The sequence below is a fragment of the Alligator sinensis genome, unplaced genomic scaffold (genome assembly GCF_000455745.1).
Source record: "Alligator sinensis unplaced genomic scaffold, ASM45574v1 scaffold1550_1, whole genome shotgun sequence".
Lineage (NCBI taxonomy): Eukaryota > Metazoa > Chordata > Crocodylia > Alligatoridae > Alligator > Alligator sinensis.
In genome coordinates, this window is record NW_005842885.1 from 479,091 (window position 1) to 486,768 (window position 7,678).

General features: G+C 40.2%; 1 protein-coding gene across 1 annotated transcript in view; it reads right to left on the minus strand.

Annotated features, from left to right (window-relative positions):
- Positions 1-7,678, minus strand: part of APBB2 (amyloid beta precursor protein binding family B member 2) — a 290,361-nt gene that overhangs the window by 263,106 nt on the left and 19,577 nt on the right. The window lies entirely within an intron of this gene.

Sequence of the window (7,678 nt, forward strand, 5' to 3'; positions counted from 1 at the left end):
ATGTTAAAAGGAAAAAGAACCAGGTTTCTTGGCAAAACTCAAAATGCAAAGCAAGTCATATTGTTCTATCCAATTCTTCTTCCTAAGCATATGTTACAAAATTTCTGTAACACAGAAATTTCACCTAATGCATAAAAAGCATTGGGGGAATTAAACATTTCAGTGAGACCCTCTGGGGCAGGTCAAAGTATTTATGCTAATATCAGTGGAACTTTGCTCATTTAGATCAGCTAAGAATATGATCCTATATCTACTTTTTACAGATTCCAGCCACAAGCTCTGTGAGTTATTTCTCTATGACGTTATTTCTCTATGACATCTGCTACAAAACAGCAGAAATCAGTGCCGGAATACTGTCTGTGGTAAAACGGATGATCCTCTTATGCTGTCCCCATTGAAGAATCAGGTTAGCAGGGAATTAGGAAAGGTATTGTCTTTTAGCAAGGACTCTCAGGACAGGCAGAGAGGCCTGTGAACCCTTAACCCTTCGCAACACTGGCTATCTGTTGCTCATATCATGCATCTCTGTGCAACAGGACTTAGGAAGGTCACGGTTTCCACAGTAACCATACATCTGCCAAATTAATAAATCTGTATATTGCAAGATTCCACTTGCTCTGAGAACTGTAACTTTGTATTTCTTGACTTTTGTACTGTTGATCTTATCATGAGAGGGGATTTTGGATATTTTATAAGTGTGCAGCATTAAATGTATACGGTAAATATAAAACAGATGCATTCACATACACTTCTTATACCCTGTCTCTGTCACACACGCACACATTTTTGTTGTCATCTATGCAGATCACACTTCAGAATTCTGCAAAAGTGAACTGGGACTTGTGCATTTGAAATTGTCTTTGGACATGGCAACCAAGTTGTTTCTACCCCACCCTCCTCCACCTCTCTTCTAATGCAAAAAATCTTCTCACAAAACCAACTGAGAAAGGAGGGAGAAGGAAGTTCAAAATAATGTCAACATTTAAATGCTATTGGATGATGATCTATTTTGGAGACAAATTGTTTTTTCATTTCCTCTGAATAGCATATTATCTAAGTTCTAAAAGTAGTCTATCCTGTAGGCTTCTGGTAACTGTATTACAACTCTCCTGGGAAAACATGAATTTTTCCCCCCTGACAAGTCAGATTTTAACTGTTTTCAAAAAAAACTCAGAGATGCCCCCCCTCCCTTTTCAAACAGGAACTCATCAACATATATTAACAAAGTTCACTTCAATTTGATATAAGTAGAGGAATCGTAAGTAAAAGAAGCATAAGAAAACCAAAAGACAAGGGAAATTGTTGCCAAAGCCTCAAGAATTTCCTGTGATTTTTAATACCTGTCTTCCTAACTTGAAAGAAAAAATGCTTGGCTTCTTTGAAAACAGGATTTGCCAAACATGCACTAGATATTAGACAAGCCTTCAAAAGCCAGCATTTAATATATTAAGAAGTAGTTCTGCCACCACCCCCTACCATAGCAGTCTTACAGGACTATTCTGTACTGAGTCTCTCCAAATCTCTCTTCCTGAAGATAATTCACTTTATGCAATAACTGAATATTCAGGGAGCGAGGGAACTGGAATCTGGGTTGCTTCCCTGACTGGCGTATTCTAATCACCAATTTAGAAAATCACTCTTGCTCTCTCTGGCCCAAAGATTAGTTAAGTATTTTATACTCAGCAAGAGGGAGACAATAAATACCCCATCTCAGAATGCCATATAACCTGGTAGTTAGGACTCTTCTGGGAGCTGAGGGATACTGGCTGAGAAGACTTGAACCTAAGGAAGACTTTGAATGTGGGTCTCCTACAACCCCACATGGGAGCTCTAACTACTGGATAAAATGGGTGTGGTTTCCTCCTCCTCACTGGTTCTGTGAACGTTGCCTAAATCTAGCTCTTTAGTTCCTCTGCTTTGCTTTTCTTACAGTTTCCCATAATGCAACCTCTGTTTATTTTGGTGGGAAAAAACAAGCACTTTTCATTTCTGTGTCAATCAGAACCAACATTATTTTTATTTTTGGGTTTCATCACCAAACTGAAAAAAAAAACAATTATTTGTAAACACCTACCCATAACCTAGCCTCAAAGGGAATTTACAAAACACCTTTCACAGATGAGCCTATGAACTTCACTTCATCAACCTCCTGGATAGAAAAAATCATGGACTAAATGTAGGCATTGGATTTATGACACATTATAATATACCTAACATCTGATTCCCCAGGTACCTCGCCGCTATTTACCAGCTATATTAATTCCCTGTCTCCCTGCTCCCACTCCCCAACTCTCTTACCCACTGACGCCTCAATTTACTTTTACACTGACTGCCTTTCTTGCATGTAGACCAGCCTCTGGCTTCTTTACTACTCATTCCATCCAGGAAAAGCACAGGCCAACTGCAGATGCTTCCTTAGCCTGGCGAAGGGTATTTGCACCCAAAAGCATGCAAGGAAGAATTTTTCCAACTATTTGAGCTGGTCTAATAAAAGCTATCAGAGATTTACCCAAAGAACATTGTCTACTCATAACCTAGGAGTTTTCCTGTTGCACAGGAACCTTGTTCTGGTCTTCTGGAAGGTAGTCTCCTTGCATGCAAGTATGACTTCTCATGAACAGTACACACTATTTCCCATAGTACCACAGTGCAAAGTAGGTTGGGATTAATCCCCCCATCAAAACTCAAAATCTGCTTCTCAAAGAGATAGGCAAGTATTTTTCCTCCCTGCAAGAACTGGGCATTGAGTCCAGATCACCCTGTACCTGCCAGCCTGTATACAAAACATCAAATTCTTTAAATGTGATAGTATCCCATAGACAGTCATTACACCATCAAGGTAATTCACCTATTTCAATCATTGTATTCTGCAATAAAGGAAATACTTGTCAAGACTCCAATCTTTAAGAGTTGAAGTTTCTACTATTAATTAGGAAACACAGTTGCCATTCTGTTTGAGGGTCTTGATGTACAAACCAGATGGACAAAGAGCAATCAAACTTTTCATACTGGAGTCCATTTATAAAAGACAATTTTTCCACACTTCATGAAGCAACTATAGCATTGCTTTATTTACAAATGGTACCAAAGACCAGATAAAAAAAACAAATAATTAATTTATAGTTTCAGCTATTTTACTGCATTCTCTTCCCTCTATACCTGTGCTGTATCATCACTTGCTCTGGTTTTGTTTGTCAAGGTAAGCTAGCAAGTTAATATTTTTGTCTTGTCCTCTGTTGCATCCCCAAGATAACCCTGCTAATGCTTTGACAATTCTTGATAGTTCACTTTTACCCACCCCTAACTGCCCATGTAAGTATCTTATCATTCCCTATCCCAAAATATAAATGAATTTGTCCAATCCCAGTAATAATCATACCAGTGGAGAAAACTAATGTACATTTTTTCTTAAAAAATAATACAATTTCCTACATACTCTCAGATGGAAAGCATTAGCCACTACTTTGTTGCCACCACTCTTGTCTTGATTTGCCACTGTGGTTTAAGCCTAACCCCCCCCCCCACCTCCACTTCTTCAATTTTGGTTTCATCTTAAGTGCCAGCCTTGAACTTAGCTATAACCACAATTGAAAAAACATAAAAGAAGCAGGGCTGGAAAACCATATTAGTGTGACAAAAGCAGCTTGAGGGCTACATGGAACTGCACTGCAGATCAACAGTCACAGATCACAGCTTGAGAACCACTGTAATACTTATTTTCCCAGTGGATGACATCCAAGCCATATTTCATTTTCATCCATCTTTTGCAATCCAAGCATTCAAAACCCACAAAATAATAATACATAAAGTTTCCCCGCTTCTAAAGCAAAACAAATCTGTCTGCAGAAGGGCAACTTTCCTCTCCCAAAGTGCAAATCAAAATGAGAGGGAAGGAAAATATATTTAAAATGGAAAGAAAATAGCCTTAATTTATATCAGTGAATAAACTAATATCAGAGTTTTCATTGAAAATCTTTTGCCAGTTCACAAAATAGGATAAAGGCAATCAGCTGGACAAGTTTTTGAATACAAGTGGGAAACAAAATAGAATTTGTTGCCTGTCAAAGCAGAGGCAGAAATAAAGACCTGGAGGTTCACACTGGTACACATGACCGAAAGCTAGCACAAAAAGAGGTAATTAGAGATGCTGTCGTTGAAGATGTTTATTTGAGAGGAACAGCCCCAAGCGTCCTAATTCTCTTGGCAAACTTACAGTACATGAGAGACCAGAATATATGTGAGCTTTAGTGAGAAGCAGCCCTGAGAAATGAGTATTCATCTCACACTGCTCCTTTCTGCTGCAATCTGAGGCACCACTCCTGTGATAAACACCTACGTCACAGCAGAAGCTGATGGCAATGAATAATGCAAGAGATCTAGTCACTCTACCACATAATGTACCCCTGGGATGAAGAGGCAGCTTCACGTAAGTCATCATTCTCTTTCAAGAGTACAGAGACTCCCTAGGCTTATTTTCTTTCCCTCTCCATCATTCTAGTTTTGCACGTGGACCTGTCCAGGTCTGACCCGATTGCTGATTCGGAAGAACTCATACCATGCAGGCAAAAACGTCAAATATGGTTACAAACAAAAATTGTTACAGTATTCTACTTCCAGTTTAAACTAAAGTCATCAGGGAATTAGGAGACAAAAGAGAAACAAACACTATTTTTTCCTGAAAGCTGCTCCTTTTTTCTGTTGCTTCTCAGAAGATGCTTTTACCCGTCACTGAGCCTTGAAACAATAAGCATCACAGAATATGAGGTAATGTGGTTAAGGTGAGGGTGGACCTCAATCTCAGCTCTTACTGACAACTCTGAATTCAAGAAAGATTGCTAAAGGTAAATTAAAAATTAAATCCAAGTTAAACCCAAACTTGTGCGGAATGCTATCCACAAAAAAATTGACCAGTCTCTATGGTACTAGGCATAAATGCACCTTCTAGTTAAGTTCAGAGTGGTACTCACTACAAAACGGTATCATCTTCCAACTCTGCCTCACCCCATGTGAAATTCAGAAGCATTTTCTGACTTATGCAACACATTACAAGATATGAATAAACACAAAACAATTACACCGAATTAAATACATATATACCAAATTAAAAAGGAGAGGGCTCTTTGTGCCAAGCTGATCCTTACTAAACTGTAGTAACTTAGCAGTTGTTAGCAAGAATAGACTGCCCTGCTTCAGCATCCATATACTGTGGGGATTGCATGGATATACAAAATAGTTACAATAGATGCCACTTGTGAGCATACATCAGCTTAAGTTGTTTTCTCTCTCTGCCGTTTTAATTCAGTGTAATTGTTTCATCTATCCACGCCCACAGAATGATTCACTGTCACAGACTGAAGTATTTTGCAATGTAGGCAAGCTAGGAAATGCCAAAAGATATGACTATGTGCTGCAGAGCCTATAGTTCTACCCATATGAATGGCTTTCACTCTATTTTCATATTAGCCTTGAAATTTACCTGTCAGATGGACTTGTATATCATGAAGAAGGTGACTTTATTTGTTTTTCAAAGACATACTTCTCATAAGCCTGGAGTGTTTCAAACAAATTTTAATAAATATATTTTTAACTGACAGGAGTCCCCAATTGTGTTAACAAATGCTCGGGCCATCCTAGATATTGCACACTGTTCAACTGTAGAAGCCTGCAAATTAAAACTAAGTCCTAAGACATTCTCATGAAATTGGAGGGGGGGATGGATGTTGACTGCCAACACAAATTAATCAAGTTAGTGTTATCAACCCACAAATTGCTTCAGATTGCAGTTTAGGCTTTGTCTGGGGGTACCTGTGACTTCATAAGACTAGCTTTCCATCCTGCCTCCAAATTATGGAGTTGCTTGTGCGAACCACCTGTAGGTTGGTAGAACACTCAAAGGTGTGGAACTGATGGACTGAGCAGTGGAAAGAGGGACCAAAGACAGAAGGATAGAGAAAAAGTAATCAATCAGTACTCCACAGAGAAGCAAAACAAAAAAAGCTGCAGAACCCCAGAAAGAGATGATCAGGTAGGGGAGTGAAAGAAGAAAGATGACAAGAGAAGTGATAAACTGGGAGCTTGATACCACACCTTATAAGGTGGTCTAGCACACCTGGGATGAGTGCTTGCAAAAAATCCACTAGAAGACTACTATTTTTAAAAAGAGCAAATTTCTTCTAAGAAAGAGAACAAAAAAAAACAAGAGCTTATTGCAGACTCAAGACTAACTCCAAACATTTGTCATGGTAGTTTTTATAGTAAAATTACAAGCCCTTGTAGTCAAAGTTGAGCTCCTGAAAAAGAACAAAGTTTATTTCTGAAACCACTGATAGATCTTACACTTTTATGCAAATAGTACTGTACAAGAAAACTCATCTAGGACTCAGCATGTCCAAAACAGGATACATCTATAAAGCTGATTGTGCTGAATACTCAATTCTCAGTCCTACGGAGGGATAATTTTATGCCACATACTTGCTGAGATGACTTTTCTCTGGGGCAGTGGTTTTCAACCTTTTTCATTTACAGACCTCTAAAAATTTTCAAATGGAGGTACAGACCCCTTTGAATTGTAAATGTGAGCATTCATGTACTTTTGATTGATCATAGTTCTCTTTCGTGGATCCCTTAGACAATCTGCAAACACTCAGGGGCCTGCAGACCACAGGTTGAAAACCACTGCTTTAGGGCCACAAGTTAGGGTCATGTACGGATTCTTAGGAAAAGAAAAGACTGTCAATGTGCTCCACTGCTTGAAGAATTTTATTTAAAAAAATCCATAAGAACTCTAATACAGTAAAATTTCTGTGACCCGGTATCCCCGGAGAGAGGGAATTGCTGGTTATGTAAAAACTCCAGTTATCTGAAATAACCCAGCAGGGTTTTCAGATAATGGGGGGGGGCACGCACGCCACATGCAGAGCAGTAACAGCATAGGGCTGTGCGCCATGTGCGAGCTTTCCCGCCTCCCCACTCACATTCGGCTGGTGGAGGATGGGGTGGTGGGTGGCACCGCGCAAGCTACTACTCCATGCTGCGCATTCATTTAGGCACCAATGATGCTGCCACCGGGGACCCTAAGCAGATCAAAAGTAACTACAAGGCACTGGGTGCAAGAGATCAGGTGCTCCTCTGCTCTCCTTGATCCTTCTGGTGAAAGGGAAGAGCCCAGGCAGATGCGGGCACACCCATGCAGACCAATAAATGAACCTGCAGAGGGTGTTGCATGATGTTGTTCCAAGGAGGACTGTTAGAAAGAGACAGGATCCATCTGACAAACAGAGGGAAAAGCATCTTTGCAGACAAGCTTGCTAACCTAGTGAGGAGGGCTTTAAACTAGGTTTGCTGAGGATGGAGACCAAAGCCCTGAGGTAAGTGAGGGTGTGGTGACCAGGAGGAAGGAGAAGCAGGGGGGAGGCCTTCTCATTCTTCCTAAGAAAGTAGGGCAATCAGTTAGTTACCTCAGCTCTCTGTCCATGAACGCACAGAGCCTGGGAAACAAGCAGGAAGAACTGGAAGTGCTTGCACTGTCACGGAACTATGATACAACTGGAATAACAGAGACTTCATAGGATAACTACCACAACTGGAGCACTGTCGTGGATGGGTATAAATTTGTGGGTGGGCCAAAAACTCTCTCAGGGGCCTGAGGGGCCCAGCCCCACATGCCGCAGCTTAGTGC